The 16855-nt window shown below is 29.7% G+C and overlaps 1 protein-coding gene across 1 annotated transcript in view; it reads right to left on the reverse strand.

The window, feature by feature from the left end:
* LOC113511314 (voltage-dependent T-type calcium channel subunit alpha-1G) overlaps positions 1-16855 on the reverse strand; it is a 164633-nt gene that overhangs the window by 52078 nt on the left and 95700 nt on the right. The window lies entirely within an intron of this gene.

The raw sequence follows: 16855 nt of genomic DNA on the forward strand, positions 1-16855 counted from the left end.
AATATAGTTATATATAGTTGGTAAATAGCTTATACCTAAGGTATAATTGTTAATGTTGATATAATCGATTGTCCCTACGGGAACACATTGTGCGAGGTAGTTTGCACATGTGCTATTAGTATGAAGCGATAATGTAATTAATGTTGTGATATAATGATAATATTATAATGATCTATTTACATTATATTGTATTTATTGTGTGTGTTTCTTCTTTTACACTTTTTATTACACTTACGAAGCATTACATGCTTCGTAAGTGTAAAAGTTGGTTTATTTATTTGCCATCTTTTGACGCTTTTACGGCTTAACCAATCGTCAATAGGAAATAGCCTACTTTTAAACTGTAATTATTTAAAATATTCCATTTCACAAACTTTGAAGTTGAGGGTGGAGAGATTTGATGGTATTTTATTACATTTACAAGTTGAAAACAGCATTTAATATAAATCTTTTGTATCTCACGTTTATGTATCAGCCTTTCTATTTATATTTGTATAATCAATTAAATACTGTAGCGCTTTATATACAATGCATTTCAAAGGGATGGTTAATTAACTAGAAGGTAATTAGTTTTGTTTTGTAGAACTTTGATAATATTCAAAAGAAATAATTTAATAATTAAAATAAATCACCGGCTTTAATCCTTCTATTACTTAGAGATAGGTATTCAACATTCAATACCTTAATGAACAGTTTGGAACTAAAGTTGTTTTAGTCGTGAAAATAAATTAGTCTAAGTTTTTAAAAGCTCGGCTGTAAGATTTTCTTTTATTAATAGGTATTCTATATTAGTATTTTCTAAGTGTGACTACTACAAGTATTTTTAAAGATGTAATGTTTTATAATTTATAACAGCTATGAGTATAACAACTATTAAGCTAATAATAACATTATAGAATTGAGAGACGCTGAATTTGGAATATTTATATTTATACCTATACAAAGAGAAATTCCGATATAAAATATATACTTAAAAGTGTCCCTAATTGAAATTAAAAACGTGTTATAAAGATTTCTAATAATTACTTTAAATATACATTCTAATAATATATAATTTATAATTTTTCACAACATGGCTGGTTGTAAATAGTCACATAATTTGTCACAGTGGTTAAAAGTACATAATGTTCGGAGTCGTATTTCAGTTTATTTTTTTCAGTCTGTGCATATATCTTTTTTTTAATTAATTTATTTATTTTTATAATTTTATTATTGATTGATATATTTAGTTTCATAAAAACCCTTTAATGATTTGATTTAATAGGATTCATATATATATTTTATCAGTAATATTATATCGTAAGAAGCTTTTATATTTTGATATGATATAGATAATATATTATTATTGTTGTTATATTATTGATATCATATATAATTTTGGTAGTTAGGCTTATTACTAAATTTTATATTTCATAAATATGTAAGTATGTTGGTTTGACAGGCATTCTTATAAATTGTTTATAAATACATCAAATTTATTACTAGAAATGTATTTTAGAATGTTTATTTTTGAATACTAACCATTCAACTGGTCACCGTTTAACAAATATCGGATATTTACGACCACTCTTTCCTGTGATCAGTAGCCAGTCAATAAGACCCCTTCTAGTTAGTATGCACTAAGAAATACATAGGTCTAGTGGCATTAGACGTTCACCAATCCCGACATTGAGTTAGCTCGGCTCCAGTCGCCTATAAAAATGTCGTTAAAATATCTGGAATCGTGTGGGCATACATTCAGTAACCTATTGGCTATTAGTCGCCGAGCTACTGTTGCGGTTAAATAAGAGTAAGTGGTCAAGTTAATGATTTCGACGATTTATTGTAGACTAGACTGTGCCCGCGGTTTAGTCTGCATGATAGTCGTCTACTTGGAAATATAACGACCATATTTTACATTGCTGTGTGATTCCAGCATAGAACGGGCCACCCTTTCCTTTTCCGTGGATGTCGAAGGAGGCAAATAAAGGAAATTAATGATCGAGTGATGGGAAAATATTACTATAAGCCAAACTGCAGTTGTCAATCCACTTGCTAAGCGTGGCGACTACTGGCAAAATCTTCTCAATCGTAAACTGCCATAAGAAACTAGAGCGTTCCTCTATTTTATTCTATAGTCTATGGGGGAGGCCTATGTTAAGCAATGGACAGATACTGGGCTGAAATTATGATATTCTACATGATTTCATCTAACGGAAAAGTCAAGTTGATTTTATGTTTGGTTTGGCAATATAAATAACTATACTTACGTATATAATTTCTGATAGAGTAGACACAATATACACGTATTACGAGGGTATTAGAATACATGTTATTAAGAAATTAAGTCTTCGTCTAATTAATTTACTTAATTTATAAAAAGAAAAAAAAAACACTAAGTTAAGTGTCGGACAAACTCGAATTGATGGCCTTTGAAGTCTATACGTATATATGGAAATAATATATAACTAGGCTCGTTGCTTTTCAAGAATTACGTTTTATTGATACATTTTAATTAATATTAAGTGATCACAGAGACAACGGAACGTAATTTTAGATAAATATCTTTTAGATTTGGTTACGACCTATTGAGTGTTCGTCGCATTATTCTCTGATTTTAATGAATAATCTTATAGAATTATGTGGAACGGTTTGTTATTACAAAAGGTTTGTATTCCGAGGGAGACAGCCGGCTTCTGTCTATTGTTCGTTCCAATGACATTGGAGCTCCGTTTAAAACATTCCAGTCCGATAACTGCTAGTAAACGAGTGAGTATACTTGATCTATTTTCAAACTATTGCAATGAAGTGATTCTAGTTATTTCTACAAAAGAAACTCAGTAGACAATTGATAAATACACAAGAAACCATGTAGTGTGTAATAATAAATGAAATTGAAGGCATATCGAATAAAAAAAATAACTATCGTCTACAAATACGCCTATAAAATGAGTACACATAATATTATATATAATATTAGCTATATCTCTCATATAAGCCGTCATATATAAGGATAAAAGTACATAAAAATATCTCTTGTGAAAATAGATACATAGTCTTTCTATACGCCAAATTTCGTTTAATTTCCTTCTGCTATTACAGTGTGATCGAGTAACAAATATGAAAACATCTTTACAAATATCCACATTTTAATATCAGTAGGATGTAATTGTTTGATCTAATAGTTATTTTTCATAATTAAGTTACATATCTGTAACTGGATACCGCTTTGTAAGTACATACAAGTACTTTGAATAACTTTATTAAATAGCGAGTAAGAGAACTTGTTCAAAGGAGGCATCATCTTGAAGTAAAGAATCGCGATAGCGTCTCTGATTTCAAATCATCGAGCTTCTAGCTTTAATATTTCATTCTTTATAAATGGCGTGACATTTTGAATGAATACTTTTCAAATGAAAAACGGAAAGTCAACACCATTATTTTCTTCACTTATTTTATATCAAGTCGTAAATTGTACAATTTTTATAACAAATCCAAAGAAAATCCAGTTGTGCAAATATTGGAGAGACAATTATTTTAATATTCCCTATTGTCGTTTTAAGGTATGTCTTTGACAAATGATATACACCGCAATAACAGAACAAATTAATTTTAAGCTTTTCGAGTGAATTCGACGATGAAAATAAGCAATAACGAGCGCGGATATTTCGTTTTTGCTGAAAATAAATTTAAAGCAACTCATAGAATTTTTATTAAGGATTATAAGATATCAATTAAATTGTAACGTCTCTTCTGCCTGAAACAATTTAATTTACAAGTGGGATTAATTTTTTTTTATAAATATAATTTTATGAAAATTTACTATTATGAATTGATTTTTTTTATTATATGTTATAACTGGCTATTCCTGTGACTTTCTTCAGATTATAATAAAAAGCAAAGAGACCAAATTACCTTCTCCTTTCTAAATACTTGCAAAGTTCATGACGATGAACTATATAAACATATTTAAATATTCGTCTTTATTTGTTAAAAAAAAAACAGAGGTTTTTGCAAATCTTTAAAATTTTATATAGATCTGTCCATTCTCAATATTTTAATATTTATTAGCTTATTAGCTCAACTCTCATATCAAAGAAAATTTAAGGGCACCCCACTTAGTAAAAACTGTAAAGTCATTTAGCCCATACTTATTGCCAGACCTGAATATAAAGGTATATATACATTCGAAAAACCACTGGCCTCTCTTCTTTGGTAGTTGAGTAATCATCATTATCTTAACATTCCATTAACGTCCTATTGTTGTGCATGAGTCTCTCTCCATATGGGAAGGCCTAATAGCCTATTAGCCTAATACGAGTATTATTACATTGACCAGGCGGTTTGATCGTAAGGCTTTATTTCGAGCCTTGCTGTACTTGCACATGTATATTGTGTTGATTCCTTAATAGTATCTTACGATGGCCTACGTAGAAAATATCTTAGGGTATAAATGGTATTGTCACCTTTTTTCCTACCTAGGATATTTTATTTAAATCTTGTATTTTTAATTAAAGCACAATATTGAAATTATTTTTGTAGATTATTAATTTTACCATGTTTCTTGAAAATAAATAAATAATTTTAGTGTTGTGGGCGATCATGGACGGCGATAGTGACTTATCATCAGGTGAGCCGCATGCTCGTTTGCCCCCTGTGTTATAAAATAAAGAAAAAACGTTCTTACCAAATCACGTCAATGTCATTTCGTGCGAGAAAAGTAACGAGAACCTCGTTTCTTATTCTTTTCAAACTACAATGCTTTTAAAATTTTAAAAGCAATAAATTTATTAAACTCAGATGTGCCTATTACTATACAAATAATGTACAAGAAACTTTGTAGCTTTTACTATTATTTATTCTGTAGTTGTAGGTAGTATATAGGTACATATAATCATCAGTCCCACTCCCGTTTGTAAGCGGCAGCAAGTCAACAATAAACCCTTTATTGCACAGCCTTGATTTTCCTCGTAGCATATCAAAGGACAGACTACCTCGCAACCAGAAACGCTTTGTGCACACATGTTTTCAAACTTAACTGAAGCTTTCAGAGCTTCCTACTATACATTTCAACAAACAAAACTAAACTCTAAATACATTGACATAAAATCTCGGAAAACTTTCATATTCTGTTTACAAACGAGATGTTTTCTTTAACTTTTTAGGAAAAATACTAAAAATGGGAATCTTTTCATGGTAAAGCATTAATTTTAGTCGCTACATACTACTACTACTACAAAATAACGAGAATAGTGAATAATATCAAAACGAGACAGTTATTTGCATTTACGATGTAATTGAGAACAACTCATTTCAACAGAATTTGCTGTAGTGATTTCACTTTATTAGACTGTAAACTTTATTACTCGTTTATTATACATTTAGTAGCATGTAGTTTTTATTTTTTAAACTGAAGTACATTTTTATCATGTTATTTTATTCATAATATCAGAAGGTATTATACATTATACTGACACGTTTATGGAAGTTAATTTATATCACAAGGAACCTAAACATGAATATAATAAAAATCCAATACAACCTTTTTGATGATAATAGGTACGTAAACGGTGAAAATGATTTTTAACAAAGCCTGTATCAAAGAAAACTCGCAACAATGCATTTTGTTATGAAGGGTCACCTTTTTTTAAACATTATCCCGGGATATGTCTCTACATTTTAATGAAGAGTCCCTTTCAATTGTGTGGATCATTATACGTGTATTTATATTGCATAAAAAGCGGGTCCTAAAAGGGACTTTCATGTATATTTTTTTTTGTGCATAAAACACAGTTGATAAATAAACTAATTATAACTTATTAAACAAATAGATTGGAATTATTTTTAATATTTCAATTGTTTTCAAAAAGAAAGAGGTTCTCAATTCGGTTGTATTTTTTTTTATTAACTCATTTCAGATACACTGTACATTGTTTTTTAAATAAATGTGTAATGACTAAAGACATGATTCCGTTAGTTTTAAATCAAATCGAAATATTCATTTTTCATCATCAAAATTGCTTAATCAAAATTGTTTAATTTTTAGACCTAAATAATTGGTTTTGTCCCTGGTGATCTCTAATTCAGGTATTCTTATACCTATCTCAGGCACCAGTCTCTTCCAATTATATTTATAATTAGATTATTTTAATATAAGCTTATCTTATTGTATTTCACTGAAGTTGGTGAAATACAATGAGATAAATAAGTCAGATACAATCCTTAATCAATGTATTTATTTATTTAAAATTTTTTATATAAATGATATGACTTATTTACATCGAAGTGCCTAAAAATAAGAAAATAAAGAAGCCTTCGAGATCAATAAGTAATAATGAAAGCAGGTGTACAGTGTAAGTAATTTAAATGTAGTCTGACAGGGGACAATTAAGTTCATTATCATCCTGAGGTATACAACAGTGCGACACAAAGTATAGTGAGTTAGAGATACCCGGACCACTAAACTATGCGTAGTAATTAATTATTTAGTAATTAATGTAAGCAACTGTACTTTACACTCGTACACGTGATTAAATCTAATTACCAAATTACACATTAAAATGAAAAATAATCTGAATTTACATTAGTACATTCTTTTTTTTACAACACAGGGGGCAAACGAGCATGCGGCTCACCTGATGGTAAGTGACTACCGCCGCCCATGGTCACCCACAACACCTACGGCATTGCAGGTATGCTGCCGGCCTTTTAAAAAGGAATATGCTCTCATGTATGTACTACATATATGTAACCAAGGCGAACTTAATGCTGAAATCATTCTCTCCCAGTCAACCTTAGGGAAGAGATAGAACAAATTCGAGTAGAATTTGTTTGTTTATAACGCCTACCTCTACGAGTACTCCAATGATAATATATATATATATATATATATATATATATATATATATATGTTATAGTTATTATATATTTAATGAGTTAATGAGCTATGGAGAGGATTATACTTGGATATTGACTGCGTTATAAAATCCAGAATATGGATATTGTTATAAGAAATAAAGTAAAAAAAGAATCTGCAATTTCAAGCGCTAATTGGCCAACCATATAGCTTGGCCAACCAATAATCGATGGGAGAGAAAGGATGAGTAGCATGAGTGGGGGATGGGGGAGAGCGACATTCAACGTTATGGAGTGACTACCTTTAAAGTGCAATAAACTCTCTATTACTAGTCTCTCTAATCTGTGGTGGATGGTTGCAAGTGACGCGAAATTGTTTCGTGTTTTCTGTATATGAAGGAGGTATCTCCTTCATATATAGAACTGTAATATGTAACATGAACTGTAATGATAATAATACCAACATTATAATACACCATAAAGGTTTTTCTGTATAAGTCTATTTAGAAGGTTAATCAAATGAAGCTATAGAAGAGAACATCACTGTGAAAGAGATTATTTAAGCAATCTGACCATTTTGGCATACAACAGCACCTTCCTGTTACTTATAGTGTATCGCTCGATCATATACATGGCAGAGGTCCAGCGTTTAATTCATTGCTACCATATTGTATCGATAGTAGGTTTGAGGTAGAACGTTGTTACACGGAGATTGTAATAGGTTGGCAACAAACATATGTCTTGTGCATAAATTCAGATAATGGAATAAGTGGTGTTCGTAATATAAGTAATTTTTTATTTATAGACATATACAAACTTTTGGCCGTAACTTCATTCGCGTGATCGAGATATATTTATTGTTGGGTTAAAAAGTAGACTATCTCCTTCTACATCCCATATAATAGGTGTATACTAAATTTCATAGTGGTGAAGTCGTTAAGGGGTAGAATACAAACAAAAAACTCACTTTCCACATTTTTATAGTAAGCATTGTTTGTTTTTTTTTTATGCCAAGATAGAAATAAAAGCAAACAATTATGCTTGGATAATAGTTGTAGGTAGTTGGGATTTGTGGCAATCTCGAAGACTCGGTATCTAAGCGTTTCAAATCCAGGATTTGGAATTGGAAAATTCTTAGAAATCATGTTTTCAGGACCATTAAACTGTTTTTGAAATAAAATACCTACTTAAAAAAACAGTTTGTGTAAAATATATAATGTGACTTTTAGCTAAGTTTTAGGAGTTCAGAACCACTGTTTACATTTTTATTGGTAATTTAAAATATTTTCTTTAAGTTTCTCCACAATGTTCAGTTTTAATCATTACTTTATCCAATTTTTATATCCTATTAGTTTAAGAAAGGATTTAATAGAACTCAAATGTTACATCTAGAATTCGAATAGCTAAGTTCGAGTCGTCAGAAATTTTATCTTCAATTTAATATTTAAGATTCCTTAGGTTTTGTATGCAAGTTACTTATTTTTATTTATTTATTTTAAGATATTTAAAAAATACTTTGGTTGTATAATAAATTTGCATGCCATTAAAAAAACATTACATGTTTATGATTTTTATAAATATTATAAATTAAAAGTTAATTACGCGTCAATTACAATAAAATTATCTACCTTAATGTTCAATCCAATCCAGTAATCCAAGATATAGTCTTTTATGTGTGGATATATATCAAATTTTATTAAAATGTATCTAACCGTTTAAGAGTAATAAAAATTAACATTTGTATTATTACAAAAGCTAAACTTACAATTTTAATGATTAATAAAGTCGAAGATGATACGGCGGCTGTGGGCATTCTCTGCCAGCCGACCTTTAGGAAGATTACACCCAAATATCTGACGTCATTGATGATCGTGGCTTTATTGAAGGGTACGTCATTAATGACGTCGATGTAAAAGCTTCACTGAAGGCATTGTTATGTGAATACGTCAACATTACGCCAGGGTTATGTGATTTTTTCTTGGACGCCGTCCAATGGCGTTTCTGTTTATTTGTTATGGACAATTTTATAGACTGACCAGGCGTGTAAAAATAAAGTAAGACATAAATCAAAGCGTAGGTATACATTTTATAATGCGATTGTTGATGTTGGCATTTGGTTAATCAAACAGAAATTATATGTTAGGTATAAATTAAATTGTTACTAAAGTTCATGATCTTTTACTTTAACTATTATTAAAAATAGAAATGCTAAAGTTTTTGAAAATATATGCACGTTTGTTTTTCTGTCTATAATTCGATTTGAAGGTTCGATACGGTACTTAAATTAAAATGAATGGAGGTATAATACTGTAGTACTCCGGAATGGTAATGCATAAAGGATATCGTGGGAAACACAATATTTTTTGTTACGTTTATGATGTTATTCATATCTATAGGCGATGTTTAGTATTTTCTATCAGGGTTGTTGTAAGCTTATTTACCGTTCCATGTTTCATGAGAAAACTGACATTGATAGATAATGATGCGAATCATTTTGATATATTTGTATATATAAAGGAACTATATTAGTTTACAGTAGATACTGCGGAGTTTTCCTTTACATTTTTCTGTCTGCCGAAGATGAAATTTTATGAGTGTTATTATTGATAATAATATTTAATCGTTACACATTTATTACGTTGTTATAGTTCCAGAATTTATGTTTCGAATGTAAGAATCATTTCCACCTGACGACTCGATTTAGTTGTGAGGACGAACGTATGCCAAGTTAATTATAACTATTTCATTTTTTAGTAGGTAAAAAAGTATCTTATGTGTTAAGTTAGCGTATAACTTACTCATAAACTAAATTTTATTCAAATCTGTTCAGTCGTTTAAGCGTGATTGAGAAATATACATCCAAACTTTACAAACTTTCGTATTTATAGTATTTTTACAACTCAAAGTTTCTAGTAATAGGTTATGTATCAGTAATAGGATATATTGGTATAATAACATCATATCTTTAATTTAATATGATAAATAAAAGACAAATTTTAATTAAGCATATAGAAAATTTTACAATGACACTAATACACTAATGTATTAAATTTGTTCGCAAAAATGCTCGTAAAAAGACGAAAGAGATAATTTCCATTAGTTGTGAATCTCTCTGTGTGGCCGAGAAAACTTTGAACTTTATATAGATACTTACATTGTTTTGTTATCGTGCGAAAATCAACGATAGCTAGGAATGCGGGTTACAAATTTAGTTTTTTCTCCGGTGTGTAAAAGGGGAATGGTACAAGTAATACGCGTCGTTTATAAATACAAGAAGATAGTAAAGCGAAATTAATTTCTTACATACCTTATATATATATATATATATATATATATATATATATATATATATATATATATATATATATATATAAATGACTTAATAATATAACTCTAATATTGATTACTTAATTATGTTTAGACAGATTTAAATAAAATTTGGCACATAATTATCATAATATTTTAGACAGAAATTAGTATCAATATGACTGGTTACTAAAATTGGCGTAAACTAATTACTGTAATCAGGCTGCCTAATTTTCAAGAGGTCTACGATACTTCACAAAATATATGAAAACATAAAATTTTGCAATAAAGCAACGAACTCTAAGAAAGGACGAGCATAATTGAACTATCGCTGTGTTTTTGTATGAAATAGTCCATATTTCAATAACTATAATAAATATTCTGTTATGCCTTGTCCAGACACAATTTTTATTATTCCTCTCCATCCTAAGGTTGCCTGGAAGAGATCGCTATTGAGCGATTAGGCCGCCCATTGTTGTCTTTTTACCTTGTTTTTATATAATTAAGTTTTTGTAATTAACTATTCACTTTGTTTGTGTACTTTATATTGTTAATATTTATAATCTGTATCATTTATTGGAGGGAACAATAAATAGCTTTTATTCATATATTTTTAAATACTTTCAGTACCTCGTTATTGCACTGTTAATGAGAATTCGTGAAGAATCCGCGGCGGAGTTTAAGAGAAACGGAGAAATTTAATAGACCGCTTATATCTTGTCTTTTGAACCGGTGTACCGCATGAAATAATTTAGTTTCATTGCACACATGGTAGTCGATGATGTTAACCAGCTTGCTCTTCATAATTTATATGATAGGAGCCGCAACCGTTTTGTTCGTTATTATTAACTTACACTTTTTGTTTGATATTATTAATTTAAACGTTGGTTTTGTTATATGAAGTTCGAAAATACATACGCCAGTAGGCCGCGTAGAAACATGCCAGAGTCGCTGTAGGTGTGCAAATCGCATGGAATTTTATTTCACAGAATAAGTAGTATTTCATATCAACGAGTCGCAGGTGGCGGCTCTCATTGGCATGTCTATTTTTGCCTTAAGTTGCATTGTACAGTTAATTGAAGTAAACTGCTGACACTAGTCTTTCTTGATATAAAATCGATAGAACAGTGAATGCTAAAAATTAAATATAACGCTCCACTTCTATTATTAGAAATGACATTTATTTTATTTTCTTTTTTATATTTAGTTCTGTTTAGTATATATTATATTTACTAAACAGAACATGTATATATATTTATATCAAGATTGTTGCTTTATGGTAGATACATCCCTGACATTTGAATCAAAAATGCCGCGATCTATGGCTGTGACTACTACATAAATAGATGACATTTGTGCACGCGTAAATGTACGAGTAGTTAAGTACCGAACGTGATGCGTTCTTTTCGAACGGTGAGTCACGAAAGGGGTTAAAATCCGCTAGAGGGCCGGAGAGTGACTATATTGTATGCGGTATGTACTATTATTAATTACATTGTGGTTTTGGGTTATGACGTGTATATATTAGTAGGTAAAATACCTAATTTTACCTACTGATATTTTTTATGGAGGTTGTGATTATGCTATCGCTTGATATGATTTTTTCTAAGTATCTCACTCTAGCATTCATAGGTAAAAACATATCGTAGTAGTAAAAGATTCTGGCTCATACAAAAAGTAGAGATTTAGCAGTATTGGAAATACCAAAAGCACCACAGTCTATGCTGTGATGTTCATATTTTATCATGGTTGTAACTACTTTCTAGGTTAGCTAATATGTTCACATAAATTCCACTTAAATTATTTAAGTGGGCAAGTTATTCTATTTAATCAATGAAATAGAAAAAAAATGGCTTTGTAAAAATGAAATAAAAAATAATAATAACAGGCTGTCAGTAGTACTGGCAACTTATTTATTATTCTCAGTGATGTGAAGATAACCTCGGGTTAATGTTAATAACTGTGTATGTGTATGAAGTAATGAGTAGTTTTGTGTCTTCGAATGTGGTAAACCTGGTGTTTTTTACTCCATTGGGAAATTCGGAAAAATTCTATCTTTTTTAAATGTCTTTAACATAAAAGTAATTATATTTACAATATTCCCTCTTCTTTATAAAGACTAAAGCCTTCTACAAATAAGTCTATTTAAATTATGAATTTTATTACTTTTTTTTAAATTGACTAGTTAGTGGTAGTAAATAAAAAGACAAAATACTTTTATAGTAAAAATAGGTTTGTGAGACGTTTATTTTATTATGAATAATGGTGAAACCCGGTTTTAGCTTTGCATTATATCCATTGGTTTAAGCTATCTATTAATACGTAAATGAGTCTGAATTATAGGACAAATCTTTTTGTTTTTATGTAAAACATCGGTATATGAAATTTTGTAGAATGGTACAGTGAGCTTTGCAAAACAGAGCCTGGGTTTTATTTCGGGACTTACATACGGAAAGTCATAGGAATAAATCCGATCCGGGATCACACGACCCTTACGTGAAAAATGATCGCTTGTAACGTTAGCAACCGACATCGCTTTGAACGACATTGCTATCTTATTTCCTTGGTCTTGGCTTATTGTTGCCGAATGTATGCGATATTAAATTTATGTGATAATAGATAGGTACACATAATTTTGTCTGCGTGACTGAGAGATATTAACTGGTAAAAAAGTAGCTTAGGTATATCTCACGCCATAAAATACGCGCACATATAGTTAATGAGGAATAATAAACATTTAGATACCTTTAAAATGTTATTAGTAAGGGTAGTATTTACAAAGAAGTTCGCATATTTTCTGCCTGTATAAGTGTGTATTAGAAACTATAACTAATGTAAACATACAATAAAACTACACATAAATTAAACTACGTTAATGTAGTCAGTCATAGAGGTGGTTTCGCAACCAATTGGTTTTGTTTGTTTACTGTATGTTTACAGTATTAAGTAATACAAGCACAGTAGTCGAAATTAATATGGTTCTTCACATAATATTAAAAAAGATTAAAAAATAAATACTAATAAATTTAATATGATTTTTCTATTTTTTTTTTATTTATTTAATTAGCTATTATTTGTTTTTATCTCCACCAATCTACAATTTCTATCAGACATTTAAAGGCTGCCTGAAAGAGGTCCCTTTTACGGGATAAGTCCGCCATTGTACTCATTCTTTTCTTAAGACCTCTTAAGACTACTGTGCAATAAAGCGTTATAAACAAACAAACTGTTGTATTTTAAAGTTTCTCTTCAATAAATGTTAACCTTCTGAAACTATATTAGAATCATGATAAAAATAAGAAATTTAAGTCTACTTATAAAGTTTATATCCTATATGAAAATACATTAAAAAAAGAAAATAATTATACAAAGTAAAATCAATACGTCAATTTGCCCAAAATAAACACTTAGGACTAACCCAAAAGCTAAATGTCACTGAGCCGCATTTAATCCGATTTCAGGCCTCATTCAATTTACTAAGTTTTCTCTTGTTACAGTAAAGATTGCACGAAATTAGATCTCGTCTGTTGTCGTCGCTTGCTGTCGACCGTTTATACATTTCAATTTGCATAATTATGTGTTTATGGAGTGCAAATGGAATAAATCTTGTTAATTTACTGCTGGAGCATGATGAGCATTTAAACAAACGACTGTAAAACGTAAGATGCTAAATTACAATAAAATGATGATGTTTATTCTTTAAGCAATTACTTTGCATTATTTTAGGAAAGTACGATTGGCACTAACTTTGTCTATTGATTGAAATCTCTAATTAATTTTCTTATGATGGTAAACGTTGTTAACTAAAACAAATTAATTCGAAGATATAAGCTTCCGCCATTGAAATATTCTCAGCGGAATATAAGCAAATCATATACGTATGTTACATCAAAGATAACGTAGTGCTTTGCTGCTTTTAACACAACGGCATAGATTGTTTAATGGTTATTACAAAATGGCGATAGTTAGCTAATATCTACTCTCCTTGGGTTTACAAGTCGTAAGCAAGTTTATTTTGATTCATTTTTCAATTGGCTAGAACAAGGAAGTGGTTCTCAATTCGTCTGTATTTTTTTGTATGTTACTCAATATCTTCGCCAATTTGAAATCGGCGATTCCAATTAGTTTTTTTTTTAATCTCATGTTGTATCCATAATAATTTAAGACGCTATTTTTATAGAGCTAAATCTTAGTGTATATTAAAATTTTGTCAAGTTATAAAATGATATTATTCCAGACTATGAGTGGTTATTTGTTAGTAGAATAAGTTAGTTCACTTAATATATTCATAAAATAAATTATTTTGATTTGTCAACTTTGTTAAATAACTTAAGATACATAGTTGTCTTTGCAAGTTTAGCTTGGACAAACTTTTAATTTGGTCCCTTACAAATTGTACGGTCAGACAATGATAGCACCTAAGTCAGTGTATGCACAATGTATCTGCATAATTTCACAGACTAAACTATCACAAACCAGACTTCATCTGTGATACAGTGCTGTACTGGATTCACACAGATTATGCGGGTCTCTATTAATAAATTTACATGTGCAATTTAGAGACCTGCGCAGTGATGCTTCATTGATAGACACGTCAAAGCTTTGATCTCTTTGCAGGTTCAATTATTCACAAGTCGTGCAAACACCGTCCTTGTCGTTTACATTAAAATGACTGTAGTTAATTAATTTATTTTTCACTTTCATTGTAAACTTTTTTGTGTAGCATATGAGATATAAAATTTAAATTTGGGTCAATAAATTAGCGTGCGTTGGAAATATTTAAAACTATTCCAAATTTAAAATCAATAGTATTAATATCTAGTTGTTGAAATACAGCAGTATAGCACATTGTCGTGTGGAATAAGATCATAAGGGTTACTTCTTATTTATTTGATATGGATCTTTAAAATAACAATAACAAGAGAAATAAACAGTGCTATATACCTACTCTCTATCATACCTACTAGGAAATTATAATATAACTAGTTTATTTATTCTTATATTTTTCATATAATTTTTGCAACTGTTGAAAGTACTTACTAATATTTTTAAATTTACTTATTTAATTAGCTGGGAAAGAGATTACACGTTATCTACTTATCTGCATCTTAAGATTTTTCTCGTAGCTTATTATCATCAAAATCCAATTTTAACACTCTACAAACTGTTTCCAAACATTGTAAATTCACGTTCTATTTTTTGTATTCTGTTGTTTTATTTCACTTTCTCCCCTGTTTTGGGGGAAGAGAGTAGCAAGTTTTTAAACAGATGTTGTACTGGTATAAAAAAATATTGTTAATTTATTATGAATATAAAATTGAAAAACTGAAATTGTAGACAGTACTTAATTTTAGAAATTAGCGTTTCACAATTTATAATCTATACCAAAATGTTTTTTTTCTTTTTGTTAATGTGTACATAGAAATGTTGTTATTTCCACATATCATATTGTGCCCACCATCAGCTCAAAATTTCAAATTATTAAGTTAACTAAACTATTTAACCTTACAGGAATATATGTATCAACACTATGATTGACTTGCAGTCAGGTTTTATGTAAATACTTTGAAAGATAATTTTAGCTACCCGACGTAAATATAAATAAAATAACAGCGTCTATACAGGAACGTTGTACACAACATCACTCGTGTAGGTATTTAATTATGTGTAAGCTTACATTTTAGTCTTTGATTCAGTTAGAGTGGAATTGTATATAATTATTTAATAGGTACTCGGCAATGTTGGGGCTGCAATCCGTACGAATTTCCCCGGGTTCGTCCTAGTTTGTAGGACGTCTGTGGGCCGTTCAGTCAGAAATTAAATAGTTATAGAATTACGCAATTTTCAATTGTCGTCCATTTTGTAGTTTGAACGCTACAGAAATCTAGGTTACTCACATTTTTTCTACATTATTGTTAAGCTTATTTGCATATTCGAACGCGTCCGTGAAGTGAATGCATAGCTAGGAGCCAGGAGCTCACAGAAAGGCGTTAACGATTATACCCTGACTATGCGACTTCGACTTACGCGGTTATCGTTCAGTCCTTCCTACTGCATAAATACGAGGTATTTCTGTATTAAGTTTTATTTACTGGGCCGATTCGGTACGAACAAAGACACAAAATTTAGACTCCCAGATTAGTGTTTCGAGCTTGCTAGGGATTATTTATAAAAAAACTAGGTTGTTGTTGATGCTGTGTTGTACCTTTAGATGTTCCTTATCTAATTGTTCATAACACTGGGTATTATTATATATATATATATATATATATATATATATATATATATATATATATATATATATATATATATATATATATTATAATTGCGTATTATTAATATATTCGTAATTTATTGTAATTATTACTAATATTATGAATGAGAAAGTTAGTTTGTATGTTATTCCTTGTCATTATTGTTATGAAATTTATCATACACATAGTATTTGAAACAAGGAAAGAAATAGGCTTTTTTTATTCAGATAACGCGTTGAAGTCATAGGTATTTATGATACTATATTAGAATGGAAATACTATCTCCAAATAACAAACAAGATTTACATTGTGTTTGTGTAACAATGTATGAATGTGGTAAATACACGAGTAATGAATTCTGTAAGGCCCCAGTGCGCAGAATACTATGTTGTCTTGATGGTTGTCGCGACGGTTTGAGATACTTTGTTACTAAGCAGTCTCTAATACTATATGTCTATACA

This window comes from Galleria mellonella, unplaced genomic scaffold (genome assembly GCF_026898425.1).
Source record: "Galleria mellonella isolate WM207_F2 unplaced genomic scaffold, CSIRO_AGI_GalMel_v1 utg139, whole genome shotgun sequence".
NCBI classification, from domain to species: Eukaryota; Metazoa; Arthropoda; class Insecta; order Lepidoptera; family Pyralidae; genus Galleria; species Galleria mellonella.